The sequence below is a fragment of the Lissotriton vulgaris genome, chromosome 9 (assembly GCF_964263255.1).
Source record: "Lissotriton vulgaris chromosome 9, aLisVul1.2, whole genome shotgun sequence".
Lineage (NCBI taxonomy): Eukaryota > Metazoa > Chordata > Amphibia > Caudata > Salamandridae > Lissotriton > Lissotriton vulgaris.
This window is the reverse complement of record NC_141697.1, coordinates 1,052,822,614-1,052,846,797: the sequence shown is the minus strand read 5'-3', so window position 1 is coordinate 1,052,846,797 and position 24,184 is coordinate 1,052,822,614. Positions and strand designations below refer to the sequence as shown.

The 24,184-nt window shown below is 40.2% G+C and overlaps 1 protein-coding gene across 1 annotated transcript in view; it reads left to right on the top strand.

Annotated features, from left to right (window-relative positions):
• LOC147692784 (uncharacterized) overlaps positions 1–24,184 on the top strand; it is a 794,918-nt gene that overhangs the window by 369,582 nt on the left and 401,152 nt on the right. The window lies entirely within an intron of this gene.

The following is a 24,184-nucleotide window of genomic DNA, read 5'->3' as shown; positions in this document are numbered from 1 at the left end:
TATATCAGAGGATTTGAAATCAATTTTAGTTTTTTGGTGGTGGATTGGAAAATTGTCCCTGGTCGAAAAAGTCATGAGGATGCAAAAAGTTTACATTTTTATCAATCAATTCACCATTGGGTTTGTATAAGGAAGAGATCGAATGAGTAAGGGCTAATTATGCTAGTAGCCCACAGGGATATATATTAACTGGACTGAAGATGATAAAAAGTTAGAGCAGTCGTATGGGACTTAAGTATGGGACTTAGATATTATTACATTGTTTCAGAAAATGTAAGTTACTTTAGGTTTTTCATTCAGATGTGGATGTTTAATTCAGTATAAGAACCCCGTTTAATAAAAATTGCAATCTTCACAAAAACTGAAATAGAAAATTGCGATATGGATTTACAGGCCCTCTTCTTCAATACATGTGAAACTCATTTAATTCATTTTATGTCTTTCTTTATTTCATTGTGTAGTAAATATCCAATGGACTAGTAAAAACAGCACATTAGAAAAAATATGTTTTCTGAAGTAGCGCTACAAAAAATAAAATCTGAATCAGTGGTGTGATGCAGGGTAAAAACGCAAAAATATGTTTTCTCTTTGATTCTAAGAATAATCAAGCAAACACACCCACTGCCTAAAATCAATTTATAATATAGCGCAAAAGCATTTTTTCTTACACAAGGGGAAAACACAGTGTGTGGAAAACAGGGCAATATTAACCACCTAAATACTGAACAATTTTTCATTTTATTGGAAGTATACAATAATAATTTATAATGCACATTTATAGTACCACAATCTTAGTAGGATTTGTGCAAAGCTAATAAACATACAATAAAAGAGATATACACTAATATATTGCTACTGAAACGACTCCCAGCCCAACACATACATCAAAGTAATATTTATGAAAACCCCACAAATACAGATATTCAAATAGTGACCACACTCATAATTCATTCATACAACAATTAACAAGACTGTTTCACTAGATGTAGACCACAAAACAATAACACATGTACTGTCAGGGAGAGAAAATGGAAATAACAAACATAAACTTAATACAGAGCTTTGAAAGTGTCAATACATGTGAAATCCTAATTCCCAAAAATGTGTTAAATACACGTTTATTTACATAGGATTTTATATTCCAAACAATATCCAAATTTCGTAGAAGAATAGCACCATTCTTGTACAGAAGATGTGCCGACGCGCATTTCGGGGGGGTGGGGGAGACCAGAATAACGGGTCACACCTTCATCAGGGCGCTCAACTGGTAGTGCGTGGTGCCTCATAAACCTGGAGTGTCTTGATGGTTGGTGACTGTAGTCAAAAATGATAAATCCCACAGCAACTTTAACAACAGGATCCAACAGAAGAAAAAATGCACTAGGGGTAGAAAATACGTGGAATACAGAACTCCAGTACTGATATATAGGCTGGATCTCTAGGCTCCCATGGTGACATTAGAAAAGCGCAAGTATCGTCATCTGATAAATCGTTAAACAGGCTGTGGAAAGAGGAATAGAGGAATCCTAGAGTCATCAGCGCGACATAGGAATCTCATAAAATCTAATCCCAGCTCAGATGGCAAGCCCCCTGTGGCAAATGATGAGGGCCGGGCGGCATACGATAACTGCTGCCTCTTTAATTCTAAACAGTAGAATTGGTACTTTATTTAGGTTTAGGTGGAACAGTTAGTTCCTCCCACCAAGCTAAACCTTAGGTTCCACTGATATATATTTTGAATTGGAGGACTCCTGGGTTCCCCTTGGCAGACCCTCTGCTGGTTTCATCGGTTGTAACACACGAAACAGTGGTCTGTCCACCTTAGGATCATTGGGTCACTGTCATTGTGACAGTTGTCTGAGCAATTAAGGGCATGACTACTGGCACTCATTTCCTACCCTTTGTCTACCATGCAATGCAGTAAAAACATGAGAATTTGTTTTTTTCTGAACTAAAAACTCTACTACACAGCCTTTTTAAACATGGCACCTGATCTGCAAACTTGACTGCTATGATAGGAGCCACCGTAACTCACTTCAATACAGAGAGATCCTCTGCAGTAGGTAAGCAAATATGGCAATCAGTTGTCCATCACAGTGGTGTACGTCACAACCTTTGCCATCTCCGGCAGGACATACCCACAAGGCCTTAAATATGGCTGTTGATTTTTAATACAGCTGTCTCCACTGACCACAATGTATTTTATGAGAATTCTGAGTTAAATTGAATAGCATTGTAAAGTTCCAAAGGTACTTTTCTTTGATTTAAATCAACATCATCAAACAACTTTTTTTTGGTTCAAAGAACCATAAATGTACAAACTAGCAAACATGTGGAATGCAATAGGATTTGGTGCTGTCTACAATGTGTGCACATATGTTCAGCACATTGTTGCATGTTTTGTGGCAGGTTTACCCTATAGAACTAAGTGAATATTTTCTCTTTTTGTCAAACCTTATTAAGTATTGCAGACAGCAAGAGTTGCACTAATTATATGCAAGTCTTTTTGAAAGACAATCCCATGGAGCTGTATTTTTACCCAACATGTTTGAGTCACATGGTAGCACCTAACGCCATCAACACTCGTGTTTGTTTTCGTCTCATTGTATTTTCTTTCGAGGTTTTGCTTCATGGTTAATAGCTTTTCAAGTAATGCTTAGAAAAAACGAGCAATTGAGAACAGTATGAGGTGTGTTGATACTAAACAGAAGTTAGCTATGTTTTGCATTCAATTAATGACACGGGATTCTTGGCAAGAAATCATCATGCATTTTGATGGCCTTTTTTTTTTTAAAAACGTCTGTGGAAGTTTATATAAGAGAATAACCAACATAAAATTTGAATCTATGAAAGCTAGAAACTGATAGATTTCCAAGACCCAGAGAATCATCCACTGCAGGTTACCATTATCATACAACAGACTGAACTCGAGCCCCATCTCACCACAAACCTCAATTAGCTAACCTCACTTCGATTTCCTTGAAATTTTAAATTATGACATTCCACTTACCTGGCGTCACTTACTGAGCACCTGAAGTACCCAAGAACCGGATGGTGAAGTAAACTGCTTCCTCGCTGTTCTTTACAGTATATGCATGTTTATCTGGTTGCAACTTCCTGTCCCACACCTAATTCTCAATTAGAAAAAGATGTCTATCTTAAATCACTTATTCTTTTGAAGTTTTGTTTGATACCCGTTTCACACTTTCATACTTCACCCATTGCTCTATTTGAATTTATTTAGGTGCAGGTATCTATTATTCACAATGTCATGCTTGCAACGTTTGCCAGCAATTTCTGGGCTCATGTTGCATTGCTGCATTACCTGTGGGATTTCGTCCACAAAATTGATCAGAGTATAGAAAATGAACAAAAGGCATCACATTGTCTATGTTGATTATAGGGAGGATGCAGGGGCGTAGATTGGTCAGTATGATAGGGGGGGGGGTGAGCTTTGGATTTCCCAACAATCACGCTAGGACATTTGAAAAAAAACATTATATGAGAATCAGGACATGAGAGGGGTTTATTAGGGACATTAGACAGAAAGAGGAGTGTAGATTGTTAAGGGTACTTAAACCACAAGATGCTTCAAACTAATCAACATTGTTTAAGGCCTTCAGCACATAGATGAAAGAGAGACAGTTTGTTTTTGTCAGCATGGGCATGTACAAATCTCAGGTGTAATCCAACAGACACTTCACATTACTCGACTGAAAGCACTTGTACCCAACTGACTATTTACTACAGATTACTTTTATTAGGGGCTGTAACTCCCCAAACACACCTGCCCCGCCCCCAGGACTACACCCCTAGGAGGATGCCTTGAAGTTGCCCTGTAATCAGAGACCAGTAACACTTTTTCTAATTTACCAAGCTTTCACTGCAAAAGAAGCTTTCTTGAAGTACAACCAAGCCACCTGCTGGATTTCATTGGGCACTTAGCTGACTGATATCCTTTCAACAACACTGTCCACTTACATCTTATCATGCTCCCCTCTCCAACAGACTAAGTAAACCAGGATGTTCTCCATGATATTTTTCTCTTTATCTCAACAGTGCAGAATATCCATGCATATCATAAGGTCTCATTGCTTAGGTTGGTCTGTGTTGCTAATCATGTCTTTGAATTGTGTGTGCTTCTCACCTTGTTTTTTTGCCCAAATCACACCCCTAAGCTCTCAGCACTAGACTGCTTTCCACTTTCTCAACTATTGCTTAAGTGCCAGTGAACATGAGAAAGACCCACAAACTCACTCTTCAACTTACTTAATAGTTGACTTACTTGATAGTTAATTGAGTTCGATGCTAATATTCAGATATACTTGGTGCTTACAATTTATGAACGAAAACTGATCATTTGCGCTGCCTAGAAGCCAGCCATTTGCATGGTTTTGAAAGCTTGCAGAGACAAATACACTGAAGATTTATATATGCTACATTAATTTTACTTGCAGTAGATTAGGAAACGGTTTAATTCCATTAAAGCGTGCTGTAATAAATATGTTTTAAAGACTGTTTTAAGAGAGTCTTGACTTAGACATTAATGATGGCATGTAATTACCATTCGACTGGTTCTCAGTGGCCTAAGATAAAATGAGCTGTTGGTCTCAGTGCATTTACACTACCAAGGAGATATTTCTTATTAAAAAAAATCCAATACTTCATTAAACACTATTTAACACATTCATCAGGGGCGGCCCCTCCTCTAAGGCGGAGAAGCGTTGCCCCACTGCCTTTCAGCACGGCAAAAAAATAAAAATAAATGATAATAACGCAATGTTATTATCATTTTATTTTTCCGTGCTGAGGCAGATTGATGCTGCAGTGCTAGGCTGGGCAGTGCAGGAGTGAGGAGCGATGATTAGTCAATATACAATTGATACTAGAAATTGTACCAATGTATATGTTGCTCCTTCATGCTTCATGACACTCCTTTTACCAATGGTATACCAGAGGAACATACTACTCACTATGATTGAATATGTTTTACCTGACAATGTATATGTTAATGGTTATACCTGACAGCACTCCTATTAGGTGATTTCACAATGTATCATGACTACCTATCGTTCTCTTATTTTACTTTCCCTTTTTTGTGTTGTATACCCTAATATGTCAATAAAAATTATTTGAAATAGGAAAAGTCTATTTCAAATTTGTGATTCTTTTAGTTTCCACCATTCATTAATAGATTAAGGTGTGTTTTGCTTGATAGTGCTGTTTCATGATGCACCTTTAGTTATGTGTTAGCTCTTGGCTAGATGGTCTAATGTTTTCCTAAAGAATGCACCAGGATTTCTTGGCGAAGATAATGATTGTGAAGCAACTATTTCATATGGCACATCGGAAGTTTAAATTATCACCCATCTACTGCCATGCTTGCCAGCTGGTATGAGGTGCTGGTGGTGAAGCACAGCTATTTCTAAATCAACATGTCTGCAAACTCTGTTTTTCAATTATAGCACATACAACACCTTACTTTCATTAAACATTCAGATGAAAATCAAAGTTGAATGGTAATGTATTGTCTTTGTTTGTTTGCACTTACCTAGATTCACTTGCTTGAGAAGACCCCTAGACTATACATGCTACACAGGCGGAAACACACCTGACGGCTTAACATCAAACAACATCTTGTGTTTATCGGAATTAAAATTGAAGAACTAAAAAGTAAAATATTCATCTTGTGGATTACACAAATATTTACACATTACAAAACTAAGTAGAATTTATTAAATATCTGAGGCATCACATACATCATGCTTGCCATAAGATATAAATACAAGAATACAAAAGCCAATCTCAAAGGAAGGAGCACACAAATACTTCAGCCACAAGTGATTACGGCATTGTGGAAGACGCTCTGTTAAAATATTATTGGGGTGTGATTGCAGTAAAATATATATATATATATATAACTCGACGTTAAAACAAAATGAAGTGGCGTGACCGTGGCTTAGAAGAAGCAAGGTCAGTTAAAGACTTAAAGTTAAACAGAGACGAAAGTCTAACTTTATAACTTTTGGTATTCACAAAGGGCATTTACTACTGACTAATTCCCATTGTGAATTCCTAAAGTCAACCTTTATGACTTTTGATATTCACAAAGAGCATTTATGAGTAGTAAATGCCCTTTGTAAATATCGAAAGTCATGAAGTTAGACTTTTGTCTCAGTTAACTTTGTGATTCAGGCCCTAAGGGCCTGATTTAGAGTTTGGGGTTGGGTTACTCCATCATGAACGTGCTGGATATTCTGTCTGACTTATGACAAGTGCTATAATATCCTATGACGTATGTAATAAGGCAAATTGGAGGTCCATCATGTTTGCGATGGAATACCCACCCGCCAAACTCTAAATCAAGCCCTTAATCCTGTTTAAAATGGGTACCCATGTAGAAAATGCAGGAATATAGGTGTATTGATATACATACTCACCCAATGAGTAGTTGTATGAGTTACCATACTAAATACATTCAAGTACTTGAATGCACTTGAAATATTCTTTGCTCAATAATAATACCATACACATATCCAACGTTCTGACCATTTGTTTAATGTAATTTATTTTATTGTTAACGATCACCTGTTCCTCACTTACCCAGAGAATTACAATCACTCGAAGCCATTAATTTTCTACAATGTCACCATCTATTGACTCCTCCGTATCACAAAGTCAAACAACTCCTTCTCTTTACTGAAACATGTTTACTTTATTTGCTATCAACACAGAGCTTCCCTTAATGAAGGAAAAGCCCATGAACTTACTAAAATGCTTGAAGTTCTAAGATGTTGGTGAGATTTCGTGACCAAAAGGAAGTTGGAATTTTTGATCATGTACATCTAATGGAAAATTGTAGCATATTCCATGATAAATTTGCCACCAAGGATGTTGATTTGCAAAACATCTTCATGTACAGCATGTACGTTGATTCATGAAAATATCAGAGTTGAAGAAGTGGTGTAATCTAACCACTGATTACAGATGACCCCATTGCCTGCTTGCTGATGTAAATATATAATTTACCGTCGTAATTTCTATGCAGGTAAGTACTTAATCAATAAAACTCAATCGGAAAGAAAGAAGACAGAGTCCGTGGTGTTAGAGTTCTTAGGGGTTTTATTCCTTAAAAAGGAATGGTCAAGACCAGGATATCATGTTCTTCCCACCACAGGGGTGGAAGAAGGGATAGAGCCCTGTTTTATTAACAATACATAGCTTATATACTTAATTCACATCATTGGAAGTAATAGAGTAGGCGTAACAGCTGAGAGTAGACAAGATAACAGCATCCACGTGTTACTAGTGCATAATCAGAAGGCGTGAACTAGGCGTAACTGAAGGTGTGTGCTAGAAACGTCACAGATAGGTGTCACAAAGGGGTGGCACTAAGCAGAAAGTTGCAATGTCAGCAGAAATCAGAGGCTTGGATGCGCGCGCAGCTGCATGACGTGTGATTGACGTGAAACTGGAGGGTGCAGGGGGCTTGACATTTGCACTGACGGAAAGAGACAGAAGTCTGGCATGTCAGATCAACTTGTGCTTCTATCATATCTGATATCTGGTGTTTAGGAACTGAGCTATCTGGGCGGAAAGGTCTCTGGGGCAGAAGCTATTCTATACTGACTGTGAGTGCGTGTATAAGCGCCGGAGTGTCTGCATGAGAAGCGTGGGGGCATGGGTCTTCCATGGGAGCATGGTAACAGAAGCTATGAATTACTTGCACGGAGACAGGCCGGCCCTTTGGCTCTGCAGCTGGGGAATGTTTACTGAAGCTAGTAGGCAGGAATGTATTTTCGAGGAGCGGAACAGATAACTCGAAGGTTGTAGTCAGTCTTGGCAGGCAGCAGGCTGAGCTAAGCGCGGTGGGCCGCGCTGGAAGTAAGGCAGAGTTCACGGGTACGGGGGCAGCCTGGGCTGAGGCTTTCAGAGTCAGGAGGAAGAAAAAGGCTCGATGGCAGAGATTCTGGGCCTACTTTGCCAGAGCTGAAAAACATGTAGAGTACACTACAAAAAGACGTTGGCATAGTATACTTAGGAACGGACTATCCAACCCATTCAGGGTGGGTCTGAAAGAAGACATGTTAACGTTGGACGCAAATGTATTTGCGTCTTCATAGCTGACACAGGAGGGAAGTTACATGCACTTTAACTCGTACATGGAGACGGTGGGGTACACGCTAGGGAACACAACTTGACCAAAATTTATATTTCCTCATTCCCTCCTTGTTCCCTACGGACCCTTCATGATATATCGATCATCATAAATTGATCAGTTTGTTCTTGTAACATAATTTGTCCGTCTCTCTTCCGTTGTCTGTTTGAGAGAAAACTGGAATGTTCAATGCATGAAGTGGCACATAGTCCACATATCGCCGGCCCACACTGCAGGCACAGGCAGCAGCTGAATACTATGACAAGGCCAAAGCCTAGGAAGGATAGGATCTTCCATCCCCAAGCGGTTAACGTTGTCCAGAACCAACCGGACCAAGTCCAGGTGCCTGGATTCTGATGTATCTGATTTGCAATTTTATGCAGACGTGTAATAGCTTGATATACAGATGGCGCGTTTTGTGGAATGAAAACACAGCACCTTGACCCGATGACCTTACAGGCTCCACCTCTATCTGCCAAGATGACGTCAATAACAAGACGATTCTGAAGGACAACAACCCGCATGGCAGATTGCTCCTCTGTTAGGTTACCTAAGGCGGAGGCAGTTTCATGTACTACAGCTTCAAGAGTTCTAGTTAATCTACGTATTAATTTACTGTTTTGGACGGGGCCTAAAAAGAAAAAGAATCCTTTATTAAAATCGGTGTATTGTTCCCATGCCGTTTCTGTATAGTCGACAAGCGGGAGATCTCTTCGGAGTCTATTCTTTACTAGATTTGTGTTTCTGTGGTAGTCAGGAGGGGCTAGAAAAACAGGTGGCAGAAGGAATGCAATATAACAGGTACCATCCCAATCTAGAGGCAGACGTATGTATGCGGTATGACCACAAACAAAATAGGAATGACGGGTAACTTTAAAAGATGATTTACCATGATCACTGAATTCGACCACAGTAGTACATTTACTATGACCTAAGTGTACTGAACCTTTCTTTCTGACACATAATTCACCAGTGACTGGTAATACTGGCATAGCGGGCAGGACTGGTGCAGCTTCAGATTCAACAGTAAGAATCATAAGGTTAATCGTGTAATTACTCAATCCATATACTTCATTTTCTAGATCAGTTCCTAATCTAATGGGGAGTCCCTCCTTATCAGGGTAACAGACGTTGAGCAGGACTAAGTTCAGATTTCCCCAAACCCAGCTCCCGTCGAGGACAGCAATATCAGAATCTAAGGAATTAATTATTTTGAACCATGCACCACAGGAGCCGTTGTGAGTAAACGGGTACGGAAAGAGGGGCAGAGCTCCCTTGTAATTCTGGTAGGGAGGGAGTCGGCCACATATCCAGCAGTTTGTAGCGTTATTAGTCTGATGGGAGTGGTGTAACATACTAATGAATGTGTTGTTGCGCAGCGCAAGTCTGTAAGAAAGTTTGTGTGGAGGTAACTCGCTAAAAGAGTGTTCAGCAGAAACGTTGTAAGCAGATTGTTCACGCTTGAAAATAGGGCAATAGATTGGAAGAAGTACACTCGCAACAATTATCAGAATACTTAGGAAAAACATGATTAACAATGTCACTATACAGTGACTACGCAGTGATTTGCAGTATGTACGTTTCCTGAATTCTCTCTCTCTCTCTCTATCTCGATCTAGGGGATACATGTCAGAAACTATTTAACCGATTCACCTAGGGGAGGACTTAAACAATTAAACTGTCTGACTTGCTAGATCGAAGCTTGAGTCTGTATTCCTCTTGGGGAGTTTTCTCTCGTTTGGAAACTTCAAAGTCACTGGGCTCGATACAGTCTTTGGAAGGGGTGGACGAGCCTGGGTCGGATTTCAGTCCATTGCATAATTTAACATGGCTCATGTGGATCCACCCCTTTCGGCCCTCAACCTTCACCGCTGTCCTCGTAGTAAGTAGAACGGTCTTCGGCGATTTCCAGCGGGGCTCCAGCGGACTTTTCCTGTCGAAGTTCCTTATGAGAATCAGGTCACCTGGACGGACATCATGTGGCTTTACATCAGTGTTGTCAGGGAAGGCTGCGGCAACCTGTGAACGACATGATTGGAGTGCAGACATCAAGGAGGCAAGGTAATCTGTCAACATATTGCAATCAACATCAGTAATTTTCTTAGGAATGGGCGTCCCCCACATATTCGGTGGTCTACCAAAGACCACTTCGTACGGGGATAGTCCTGATCTCGAATGGGCAACCATTCTCATATAGAACAGTGCCACTGGTAGGGCGACTATCCAGTCGACCCCTTTCTCTTGACATATTTTAGCAAGACGTGTCTTTAGTGTCTGATTATGCCTTTCTACAAGGCCTGCGGCTTCGGGATGTCGGACACAATGGAATTTCCATTGATATCCTAGCAGCAAGGAAACCTGTTTCATTAATTCGGATGAGAATGGCTGACCGTTATCTGAGTACACGACACGAGGCATGCCGTACCGTGGGAAGAATTCACGAACCAGCTGCTTGGCAGTGGTCGGAGCAGTGTAATCTGGGACTGGGTAGGCTTCGGTCCAACGGGACAGTGCACAAACAATTACGAGGACATATTTGAATCCTCGACAACGGTCCATCTGGATATAATCCATCTGGAGGACTTCAAAAGGATGATCGGGAGGATGAAATCCACCTTGCTCTACAGGGACGCTTTTACCTGGATTGAACTGACAACAGATCATGCAAGTACGCACTTTCTGTTTTGCTGCTGCTCGTAAGTGTTTATTGCTCCAGATATTCTGTAAACTGTCTAACATTGCTTTTTCTCCTAGATGTGCTGGACTATGTGCTGTATTAATTATGACTTGAACCATAGAGTCAGGGAGAAACCATGTAGATTTTCCCTTCGTCATCCAACCTTGATCTGTCTGGATCCCTCCTAGTTCAATCCATTTCTTTATTTCATCTGGGGTGGCATGTGTCTGAATATCGATAACATCTAGTGCGGGATCCCTAACTGTCATACAATTTGTCGGTCCTATTGTCTTTGTCATGTCAGCTGTCTGAGTGTGAGTCAATGCTGTATGTTTTGCTGTCTGATCTGCCAGGTCATTACCCTGGGAAACAGGATCTGTAACTTTAGTATGTGCTTTACACTTCATGACGGATATGCCTGAAGGCAGATGTATTGCTTCTAACAGTGCTTGAATGAGGGGACCGTGTTGTATCTTGGCACCATGAGAGGTCAAGAAACCTCGTTCTTGCCATAACATTCCGAAGTCGTGTACGACTCCGAACGCATAACGGGAATCAGTGTATATGTTAACATTTCTGTTCTTGGCTAGTATACAGGCTCGGGTCAGAGCGATGAGCTCTGCCGCTTGAGCAGACAGTGTGTCAATACGATGTGTTTCTTTGACTTCAGTTTCAGTGGTCACTGCATACGCGGCCACTAACTCTCCTGTACTTGTTCTCATGCATGAACCATCCACATAAAGTGTCAGGTCTGGGTTCGTCAAGGGAACATCTGTTAGGTCTCGTCGTGGCTTTGTTACTGCATTAATGATCTCTATACAATCATGCGGGGCTGGATCTGTCATAATTGTAGGTAACAGTGTTGCGGGGTTCAGAATGCTGCAGCGTCTGATTTCTATGTGTGGCTGGAATAACGTTAACTCATAACCTGTCAGTCGTGCTATAGTCAAGTGTTGAGTCTGGGTTCTGTTTAAAAGAACCTCTACAGAATGTGGAACTTGAACTGTTAATGGATGTCCTAATACAATTGAATCGCTCTGTCTGATTGCTAAGGCTGTCGCTGCAACTGACTTCAAGCACGCAGGGAGTGCCTGGGCTACTGAATCCAATGTACTGGAAAAATAAGCGCAAGGCTTATGTGAACCTGCTTGGTCTTGAGTGAGGACAGACAATGCTGTACCATCACGTTCTGTAACAAAAAGTGTAAACGGTTTGCTGTAACATGGTGTCGCTAAAACTGGTGCTTGACATAATGCTTTCTTTAATTCCTCAAAGGCTTGTGTATGTTCCTGAGTCCAAGGAAGGACAGTCGAAGTCGCTGCCTCCTGCGTTGTTAACTGAATCAGTGGTTTAGCTAGGAATGCATACTGAGGAATCCATTGTCTGCAGTACGAGGTGAGGCCTATGAAGGCCCGCACTTCTTTTTGTGTCTGGGGTTGTGGCATATTTGCAATTAACTGAATGCGATCGGGAGTGAGCTGTCTCCCCACTTTGGACAGCAAGTGACCCAAGTACACAACTTGCTGAACACAGAATTGTAGCTTCGAAGGAGACACCTTGTGTCCCTTGTCGGCCAGAAAATGTAAAACTGTCAGTGATGCTTGTTCACATTCGGGCTCACTTCGTGCGGTGATCAGCAGATCATCGACGTATTGCAGTAGAGCGGTGTTAACTGGCATTATGATACAATCAAGTTGTCGTTTCAGTGCTTGGCTATAGATGCTGGGGCTTTCTGTGAATCCTTGAGGTGCGCGCGAAAATTTGAAACTGCGTCCATTTAAACTGAATCCGAAGAGATATTGGCTCTCTGGATCAATAGGTACACTGAAGAAGGCGTTCTTGAGGTCAATTACAGTAAAGAACGTTGCTTCTGAATCAATAGCAGTCAATAAGGATGAGATGTCGGGAACCACAGGGTACTGTGGAATAATGCATTTGTTCAGTTCTCTTAGATCAATCACCAGCCGATATACTGGCGGTGCATTGGGATCAGTACGTTTAAGAATCGGAATGATGGGTGAATTACAAATATTGGAGTCGGTCTCTACGACCACTCCCTGGGTAATGAGCTCTTCAATGATTTCCAGTAAAGCCACTACAGCATCGGGTGGTAATTTGTATTGTCTGATTCGTGGTAGAACTACACCTTCTTTGAGTGTAACACGGTATGGGGTAATGTGCATACAACCTACATCAGTTGGGCCTTTTGCCCACAGGTGGTCTGGTACATTTTTCAATCTGACATCAAACTCACGCAACATATAATGACCCTTGAAATCCCGCAGAAAGAGTCTAACTCCCTCCGGGGAACAGCAAATTATGGCTCCTAGAGCCTTCAATGTTTTAATTCCTAACAGATTTTCTGGACATGATTTCGTAAGTAACAAGTCTGTAACACGTGATAGTGGACCCACAGCCAGGGGGACTGGTTCAGATACTTCATTTACAATGGGCTGTCTTGAAAAACCAAGGGAAACATTCTGTGAGCCTGAGAGGGGTGCCCCTGGGACTTCATTATGACTGATTGTGGTGCGACTTGCCCCTGTGTCAATTAAAAACTTTCTGTCTTTTCCCAATACTTGACTGTGTACATAAGGACCCTCTTGATCTACAGGGATCTCAATAAGAGGCAAGCCAAACTCCCTCTCTAGGCTGTTTCATGTATATCGTGGATAATCGGGGTAAGCGGACTGGGCATACTGGTACATCTGCTGTGAAACTTGCTGAGACGCGGCAATGGGCTGTGGCTGTGATACCGCTACTGTCTGTGTTGTAGGTGAAGAAGCATGCGTAGGCTGTGTATTCTGCATGGGCTGCATATTCTGTGAAGACTGATGCTGGTTGTGGTCTTGTCTAGGCGGATGCGGTCTTTCTTTAGTTTTACCTGTCACAATGTTATGTTTCAGAACGGGGCATTCATGTACGTAGTGACCTGGCTGCTTGCAATAGTTGCATGTCCCTTTAACGGGAGCTGCGGCGTGACCTGTCTGGGTCGTACCCTTTCTATTCCCGTCGGAATGGACCGACTGGGCTACTAACATTTTCATTTTCGTGTCTTTCATACGTTTTTGTTCCTGATCCTGTTCTTCTCTAATTCTGTTCTGATGGTATTGTAACATTTGTAACATCTGTGATGGCGTGTTTGCTTGCCATGTACTCTCAACCTTATACACACGATTCTTAACTGCTAACAGGGAATTCTCAACTAACTTAGATACAAAAAGATGCGGGTACGACTCGCTACTTGGTTTAAGACCACTATTAATAATGAAACATTTCTCGAATCTTGAATAGAAGTCACTGGTATCTTCGTCGGGTTTCTGTTTACATGCTGAGATTGCATCCCAGTCTTCTTTTCTAGTTGTCAATAATCTTGGCAGAACCTGTACTATCAGACCTGGCAGTGCTTTAGTTTTCTCCCCAAGGCCTACCCCTGGGACCCGCTTGTTCTCTTCATCTTCTATTTCTGCCCATGCAATCTTTGTGTCTCCCACCTCCCATTCTTTTTCCTTTAATTTCTCGTAGATGCCCGTGGGCAGTAATACTTTTAACATTTTCATGATATCGTCATACGTATAATCTCCCATCAGTAACATATCTTTAAGCTCTCTGTGAAAGCCTGCAGGATCTTTATCATGGCAGGGTACTAGTTTCTTCATTTCTAACAGTTCTAACTTAGTCAGTGGCGTGTGTACATACACGCGTTTCAAGGTACGATCTTCACCCATAACTGGATGTACTTCTCGTAAGGGGTTCTGACTTTCAATGCCATGTCGGCGTTCCATATGATACATTCTCCTTTCTGAAGGCGGAGCGGGAGCATATTCGGAGCTTATGAAAGTGTCATATCTATGACGTTGTTCTAGAATTATTTGAATTAATTTGGTACTTAAACCTCTCCATCTATCCATGAGTAGTGCTTCTAATATTTCGGGTAAGGGACCTGGGTCAGAATGCTGATTTCTGTACTTTATAAGGAGGTGCTGAATCATGTATACACCAGCTAATTTCTGCTCGTCGGGGGAGAGGTTCAGGAATGTCTGCGCTACAGTGTCATCATTATATATGTCTGGATTTTCGGCCCATGATATGGCTGACCGGGCTAGTTCTTGTTCATCCATAGAATTCAGTACATGGTACCCTACTCGATCTCGAAGCCTTTTATCAGTTTGCTGGAACTGATGTTCAGCAGAATTCGGGTTTGTTAAGGCACAGAAAAGAACTCTCTTGCTTTCTGGACGGATGCCTTTCCTAAGGTAATTTCCTTTACCTACATATGCTATTGTGTCTAGAGTTTCTTCTGGTACTTCATGTTCTTCTTCCCCCTCGGAGGAAGCCTTTTCTTTCTCTTTTAGGTGTATTTCTATTACTGCTTTTCTAATTTTCTTGTACATACTGGCTATGCAAGTCCCCTTGTCGTGTTTTCCTTCAGATATATTTTGACCCCACTTGTTTAGTGCATCTAATTCACTCTGATCGGTCCCAGGCCTATCTCGTTCTCTTATTAGGCAGTTTATGAAAAAACGTAGTATCTGTGCTTGAACGTCAACTTTCTGATGCTCCATGGCATCCTTAATACTGTCGGGGTCATTCCCAGTCTGAACAAACTCATATATTCTATCTAGGCGCTCCTTCATTCCTGCATAGCACAGCCGGAAATCAGTAGTAGATCTTAACCGTAGTGATGCCATCACCATTATATCGTTTTTGCCGGGTACTGGATCATATCTGCAAACTGAAATGTTTTCTTTAAACATGTCAAGACGGGGTGATTGGAACGAAAAAGGATTTCGCAAGTCCCCGAGCGGTAACCTGCGTGTCGGTGGCGGGGTGTGAAGACCCCCGGTCGCACCCCCTGAGGCGGAAGCTTGAGCATTATTTCTGTGTGGAGTCTGTACCTGAACTTGAATTTGTCTTTTAGTAGGATCAGGTGGAAGTGGTTTCGGTAGATCAACTTTAGGTACGGGAAGTGGTGGAGCTGGTGGAACAGGGGAGACCTGTCGCGATACTGGCAGAATATGATTTTGGGGCGGGTTACCACCCCTTTCCCCGTCGGTAGGCAGGGCGCGAACAGGCAGGTTAGTGTAAGCGGGTGCTACGTCCTCTAGATAGGAATTCAGGAATATGTCTTTAGTGGTCCTATGAGTTACTTTAGTTGGAACTAATGGTGGCGGCAGGTCTTTCGGTATTTCTGAAATGGCCTCAGGTGAACCCTCGGCCGCGAGATACATACCGTTTACGAGATTATTTCGTGCGCGGTCTATTTGTTCTGATTTTACTCGGATCCCCTCGGTAACTAATTCATTTTCTTGGGCTTTCTCTGATTCTTTAAATCTGTCTTCTCTACGTAGTGCTCTTTCAGCACGCTTATGTGATTCCTTACGCCAAAACTCTATGGCGTCTTTCTGAGATTGTCTGGCTTTCTTTTTCCATAGTGCTTCCTCTACCTTCATGATGCACTCAGCATCCCATGTTCCGGTAGCGGGCCATCTGTGCCTCTCGTCCAGATGTTTAGTATAGTCAGCCCATAAATCGAGATACAATATGGCATCTATGCCATGCTTATGGTACATAAAGTTACCTGGGGTGTCCCTAGGGGGGATAGGAATTTCTTCCTCTAGTATCCCTTTCCTAGTTCCCATCTGCTTTAACTTGTTGAAAAACGGCATCTTGTTTACTCGGTACTGAACGCTCGATCCTCACTACTTAATACTGAATGCAGCTAGTTATACAAGAACACATTAATGCACATTAGACAACAGTCACACTCATACCACGACATTAATCACATGAAAAGACATTTTGAAACATATATGACTACCCCCTATATCAGATGTACTGCTAAACAGCACAGATACACTGCTAAAGCGGTGCAGAACGGATGTACTGCTAAACAGTACAGATACACTGTCTAAAAACAGTGCAGACCGGACTTGTGTACCCAAACCCGTCTAGATACGTCCCAGTAATGGTACTCACCGGGAAGCACGGAAACAGAAGGCCTCGGAAAACTCGACTGGACTCGATACTTCGGAAAACTTCGGAAAACCTCGGAAAACTTCGGAAAACTGGTGGGCCTCTTGACACCTCGGACCTTGCTTCTTTCGGCTAGGCTCTGGTCGTGATCCTCCGCACTCCTCACCGCCTCGTCTGGGTACTGATCGTAATCTTCGTCACCTCCGTGGGCCAGAGGGAGATACAGGAAATCCTGCCGGTACGCGTAGTTTCCTTCTAACTGATGGCAGGGGACAGAGTTTACAACGCACCAACCGGCGCGTGAGGTGGGGGAGGGGTCCCTATTCGGGCGCCAAAATGATGTAAATATATAATTTACCGTCGTAATTTCTATGCAGGTAAGTACTTAATCAATAAAACTCAATCGGAAAGAAAGAAGACAGAGTCCGTGGTGTTAGAGTTCTTAGGGGTTTTATTCCTTAAAAAGGAATGGTCAAGACCAGGATATCATGTTCTTCCCACCACAGGGGTGGAAGAAGGGATAGAGCCCTGTTTTATTAACAATACATAGCTTATATACTTAATTCACATCATTGGAAGTAATAGAGTAGGCGTAACAGCTGAGAGTAGACAAGATAACAGCATCCACGTGTTACTAGTGCATAATCAGAAGGCGTGAACTAGGCGTAACTGAAGGTGTGTGCTAGAAACGTCACAGATAGGTGTCACAAAGGGGTGGCACTAAGCAGAAAGTTGCAATGTCAGCAGAAATCAGAGGCTTGGATGCGCGCGCAGCTGCATGACGTGTGATTGACGTGAAACTGGAGGGTGCAGGGGGCTTGACATTTGCACTGACGGAAAGAGACAGAAGTCTGGCATGTCAGATCAACTTGTGCTTCTATCATATCTGATATCTGGTGTTTAGGAATTGAGCTATCTGGGCGGAAAGGTCTCTGGGGCAGAAGCTATTCTATACTGACTGTGAGTGCGTGTATAAGCGCCGGAGTGTCTGCATGAGAAGCGTGGGGGCATGGGTCTTCCATGGGAGCATGGTAACAGAAGCTATGAATTACTTGCACGGAGACAGGCCGGCCCTTTGGCTCTGCAGCTGGGGAATGTTTACTGAAGCTAGTAGGCAGGAATGTATTTTCGAGGAGCGGAACAGATAACTCGAAGGTTGTAGTCAGTCTTGGCAGGCAGCAGGCTGAGCTAAGCGCGGTGGGCCGCGCTGGAAGTAAGGCAGAGTTCACGGGTACGGGGGCAGCCTGGGCTGAGGCTTTCAGAGTCAGGAGGAAGAAAAAGGCTCGATGGCAGAGATTCTGGGCCTACTTTGCCAGAGCTGAAAAACATGTAGAGTACACTACAAAAAGACGTTGGCATAGTATACTTAGGAACGGACTATCCAACCCATTCAGGGTGGGTCTGAAAGAAGACATGTTAACGTTGGACGCAAATGTATTTGCGTCTTCATAGCTGACACAGGAGGGAAGTTACATGCACTTTAACTCGTACATGGAGACGGTGGGGTACACGCTAGGGAACACAACTTGACCAAAATTTATATTTCCTCATTGCCCCAGCCTTAGCTCTTCAACTGCACCATTTTCGCAGCTGAGGAGCTAAGGAAACAGAGACATTTGTAAATTGAAAAAGTAAACCTGGGCTGAGTAGCCTTATTAAACTCTTATCACCATCTACATGAGCCTGACACTAAGAGTAACAAGAGTTATTCTTGATGTGCCATAGACAAAGCCAGTAGTAGGACCTGCCTTCCTGTTTGCTCTTTTTCAAAGTACATGCTTTCCAAAGGTGGGATTTTTGTATGTCTATACGTGTGAATATCAAACGAAAAATGTGTAGTACTCTTTGCAAAATTAATCACATTTACATATATAGTTCCTGTTCAAACAAAATTCTGCAAAACTGTCCACTAAATTATCACAGGTGATCTATTTATTAGTAACTTGGTTAAATGCTTATTAAGCATGAAAAGTAGGATGAGTGATGCTATCTTACTTTTTAGAAACAGGTAAGGAGTAAAGCAGTACTTATTTCTAGGCTTGGGTAACCTTAACAAACTTGCAAAAGTGGGAAGTTATTACAAGAAAAAGAAAAAATCAATGCCAATAATGTGCAGAAAGTTCTCTCTTAGTGAGTAGGGGTGGGGTGTATGTGTGTTGGGGGGGGGGGGGGGTTATGGGTAATTTATTTTGATTCCTGTTTGGGACCAGCCTGTATTCCATACCAGAACAGGGTCCCGGACCGACCTTTGATGTACATTGACTGGAGGCCCAGTTACAGACAGACTGTTGGTAAAATGATTCTGATGGTCGAGGCCAGCTGAGACTCCACCAGCAGAAATCTGGGTCTCAATAGGGCGGATGATCTGTGAGATCAGCGGATCGGTATCTGCTGCTTCTTAACTGGTGCTGTGCACCTCAAAACTCTAAATGACCCCCTAAGTTACCTACTATTTGTTTTGCCTTTTGTACCAATGTTAAAAATATGTGTTTTCTACATTATTACATTTGTATAGTCTTTTCTATAAGCCTTAGAGGAATGCATCAAACAAGAAATGCAATTTTACGAACAGAGTTTAAAACAAATAAATATATGAATGGGCTCTTGTTCCCAGTTTGACTTACTTTCATGAACCTGGTGGCATACAATACAGACGAGCGTGGGCAGATCATATATGTTGACAGATTTATTCCTGTGGGTCATTCTTCCTCCTCACATCGGCCCATTAAAGACACTGCAAAATAAATAAAGTGAAATAAATGCTGTGTTAGCAGCATCCGGTTGCCACACTGTTCTTCAAAAGTATTTGGTTATGTACATAAAGGCCTACTTTTGTTTCCTAAGTGCATTCAGTTGCCTTAATTTTACTGTTTTACTCTCTGCAAGAACCATCATTAGCACATTCATTGGAAACTTCAGAGAAGCCAGCCAATTTGTTAACTTGAAAAACAGTCTATAAATACCAATATAAGCCACCAGCTACAAATCTCTCACAACAGATAACTGGCTGATTAGTACTATAGTTCAATGGGAGCTGAATGTAAACCCTTACCTACCTAGAAGTAAAAATGAACAGTCTACAAACCGAACATGTCCTGATCCTACTGTATACTGTATTCTTCTTCATACTGTTGCTATGAATTTTCGTTTGCTCCATGTGTAACTCATGTAATTGCCCTTCTCCCCAATTATGTAACACCCTACCTTAACTACCTCCGAACTATTTGACAACATTCAACTATATATTGCATTCTATTCTTATATAGTGTCAGATGTATTTTTATTAACTACACATGTATCTCGTGTTATTGCTGCCATGCTACCTCGGCAAACTGCTCTGATACCTTCGGGTCTAGTTTGTGCCATTTAAAACTCGATAAATAAAATAAATAGTATAGAACTGAAAGTTATTAGGAATGAAAGGGCATCTTTATAGCACCAAGTGCTATAATTTAGCTGGTATCATTGTAGAATACAATTCTAAAAAGCTAATGTTCAGTTAACTTGGTTGGAAAAACACTGGCTTGGACAATTGGAATGGGTGATTCGATCCCATTTTCCTAGATTGGACAATTTAAGGAAATTCTGTTTGAATGAAAAGCATTCTCTTTGTACAAGACCCAGACCACTATCCACAATCTGTTTATTGTGTTTGTTCCTTATGATCACTAGTATGCTGATATAAGTGGTCTCACATCTTCTTCACCTACGTACTGATAGTTTGTGGTACTTCTGTAATGGTGATGATTATGTGACACTGTGTATGGCTCTAGATGGATGTGGGCCATTTATGCTGCTCACACATGAGTGTGAGAGAGCCTGATAAAGTGAGAGCCGCATCTGGGGAAGAAGGAACAATCAACTACTGCTTCCTTTCAGAAGAATCAATGTCACATTCTTCTTCCGCTTGGTTTCTTTCCCACTTCGCATCCCACCAATCAATGTGGTATCATGTCTCAATTTTCAATGTTGGTGGATAGGCCATTGCTTGTGGTGGGTTTCATCCATGTCTGTAGCTTCCATATCAAAACTATATGTTGTGTTTCTGTTATGATTTGTCACATTTCATTAGCGACTGATTTATTTGTGACCAGTTTAGCATTCCTTTTGAAGCTTGGAGTTCTCTGGCATTTGTCTTTTCTGAATCATGTTCTCAGTGGTGTGGGTCAGGGCTGGTATTAAGGTCTGGTGTCCTACAGTAGCAGACTTCTGCTCATGCCTCTCAGCTTCCCACTATGTAATGGGGATTACCATCATTTTGTCACTTTGCGTGTTAAAAGGGTGATTTATCTTCTTGGGCTGTTTCCTACGACGGTGCTGCGAAGAACTCAGCACTCAAACCTCCTGTAGCCATGACAGATCATGATATAAAGATCCCTTGCTGATTTATTTTCAGTTTAAAATCCTTTATATTGAAGATTTTATAGGATAACAAATGCAGACATAGTACAGAGCAGAGAGGAACATTTGTCTAATGGGGTATGTGGGTTAACATGGGAACCTCCTCAAATACTTTGAGTTGCTAACATCTTGGAGGGATGTGATGTGATGGCAGAGAAGGTCAATGGTTTTAAAGCATAGTATTTTGAACCAATTTTTATTGATTATGACAGTAACAGACAAGAGTATGGTAACTGGACATAATATCGACTACATAATATCGAATGGACAAAATATCGACGGAAAAATATCGACATTAACTAAATATCGACTATAGGAATATCGTTGGACAAAATATCGACTGTAAAAATGACCCAAAAATATCGAATGCAAAAATATCGACTCAAAAATATCGACCAGACAAAATATCGAAATATAGTGAAAGTAAAAAATATCGAGAAAATGTTAGAAAATATTGATTTTATAAAATAATATATATATAATATATAAATAAATAGTACTTAATGTTTAGGAGTGGGTTGTGGGTTTATAGGGGAATAGGGTGGGAAGTAATTTAATAATAATTAATTATTTAATATATGTTTGGTAATTGTTTTAATTAGATTTTAATTGGTAATTAATTATTATTAATTAGTTAATTGTTTAATTGATTATTTAGCATATAATTTAATTGAATAATTGATTAATTAATTATTAATAAATATTATTTTTATAAATTGATTTGTATATGATTTTAATTGATACATTGGTTATTAATTATTAATAATTAGTGATTTATTTTATTAAGAATTAGCATATTATTTACATTAATAAATTGCTAACACATTAATTATAATTAGTTAATGATGTAATTAATATATTGCATATCATTTAAAAAAATTAATTGGTAATTAATTTATAATAATGACTTAATTACATTAATTGGATACATTTAAATGTAATGTGTTAATTTATGTTGATGTTAATTAATTAATTCATTTGAATTAAACAATATTAATTAATCAAAGTTATTATTATAGCTAATGTGATAATATATTTTATTATTGTTTTTGTAAAATATTATTTTTTTTATTATATATTAATGTTTAATGTTGTGTTCAGTTTTATTTATAGTGTTCTGGCTCAGTTTCATAGTTTTTGTTATAGGTTAATTTTTTAGGGTTCAGGGTCATTTTTCTGTTCGTGAGTAAAGGTGTATTTAGTGGGATTTGGGAAATTTTTACGTTTGTGGGTAAATGGGTTTTTTTGAGGTTCAGGGTCAGTTTTCTGTTCTTGTGTAAAGGGCTATTTGTAGGGTTCAGGGTCAGTTTTCAGTTTGTGGGTAAAGGGGTATTTGTAGAGTTCAGGGTCAGTTTTCAGTTTGTGGGTAAAGGAGTTTTTTTGAGGTTCTGGGTCAGTTTTCAGTTTGTGGGTGAAGGGGTATTTGTAGGGTTCAGGGTCAGTTTTCAGTTTGTGGGTAAAGGGGTATTTGTAGGGTTCTGGGTCAGTTTTCAGTTTGTGGGGAAAGGAGTATTTGTAGGGTTCAGGGTCAGTTTTCAGTTTGTGGGTGAAGGGGTATTTGTAGGGTTCAGGGTCAGTTTTCAGTTTGTGGGTAAAGGGGTATTTGTAGGGTTCAGGGTCAGTTTTCCGTTTGTGGGTAAAGGGGTATTTGTAGGGTTCAGGGTCAGTTTTCAGTTTGTGGGTAAAGGGGTATTTGTAGGGTTCAGGGTCAGTTTTCAGTTTGTGGGTAAAGGGGTATTTGTAGGGTTCAGGGTCAGTTTTCAGTTTGTGGGTAAAGGGGTATTTGTAGGGTTCAGGGTCAGTTTTCAATTTGTGGGTAAAGGAGTATTTGTAGGGTTCAGGGTCAGTTTTTAGTTTGTGGGTAAAGGGGTATTTGTAGGGTTCAGGGTTAGTTTTCAGTTTGTGGGTAAAGGGGTATTTGTAGGGTTCAGGGTCAGTTTTCTGTTTGTGGGTAAGGGGTATTTGTAGGGTTCTGGGTCAGTTTTCAGTTTGTTGATAAAGGGGTATTTGTAGGGTTCTGGGTCAGTTTTGGCATTTAGGGTGAAGGGGTCTTTTTAGTGTTTTGGGACTGTTTTGGGTATTTTACAGTGCTGATGTATAGTGTAACTTAACACTGATACATTAAATCTATTACACAAAAATAGCAATTATTATAACTTTACATTAGTACGCTTTATTTTGATCAAAACAATATATGTATTAGCATGTTTCCAGACAGTAGCTAGAGTGGAGTTGGAATTCTAATTATTAATTGGTTGGTGTCCAGCACCATCAGTAATATTACCTACACTGGAGTTGGATTAATAAAAAAACATTGGTCAGTCTCCACCACATTTTATGGTATTACCTTGAGTGTAGTAGGAATAGTAAATAATTGTTTGCTACTGTCCTGCAGCTTCTATGATATTAGATTGACTGGAGTAGTAATAATACATATAAAATTGGTCAGTGTGCAGCACATTTGTATACATTTGTTCATTACTGTATTTTAATATTAAAAATTAATGCAACATGGATGTTTTCAAATAACTTTATTAAACATTTTTTTAATTTTTTATTGTGTACTACAATACAATCACAAACAAATATAACATCACATTTTTTTGACTTTTATTATTCACAGAATAACATCTTTACATTTATATACATGTTGTCAATGTAAAAAAAAATTTTGATTACTAGATTCTTTCAGTAAATTTTACATATTCCCATCAGTCACTTACAATTTAAAGTATTTATATAGAAATACATAAAACAATTATTTGTTATACATTTCTTACATTAATATTTAATAATATTAATATTAAATATTAATATAATAAAATATATATAATACATTTTTCTTTTTAACAAGTAACATGACTATTATTACATTTGTTGGGATACATTGAAATACCCCAAAAAAATTTCTTGGTGTATATTTCACATAATGTTGTTTTTACATAAAACATATAAATCGATTTGGTTGTAAA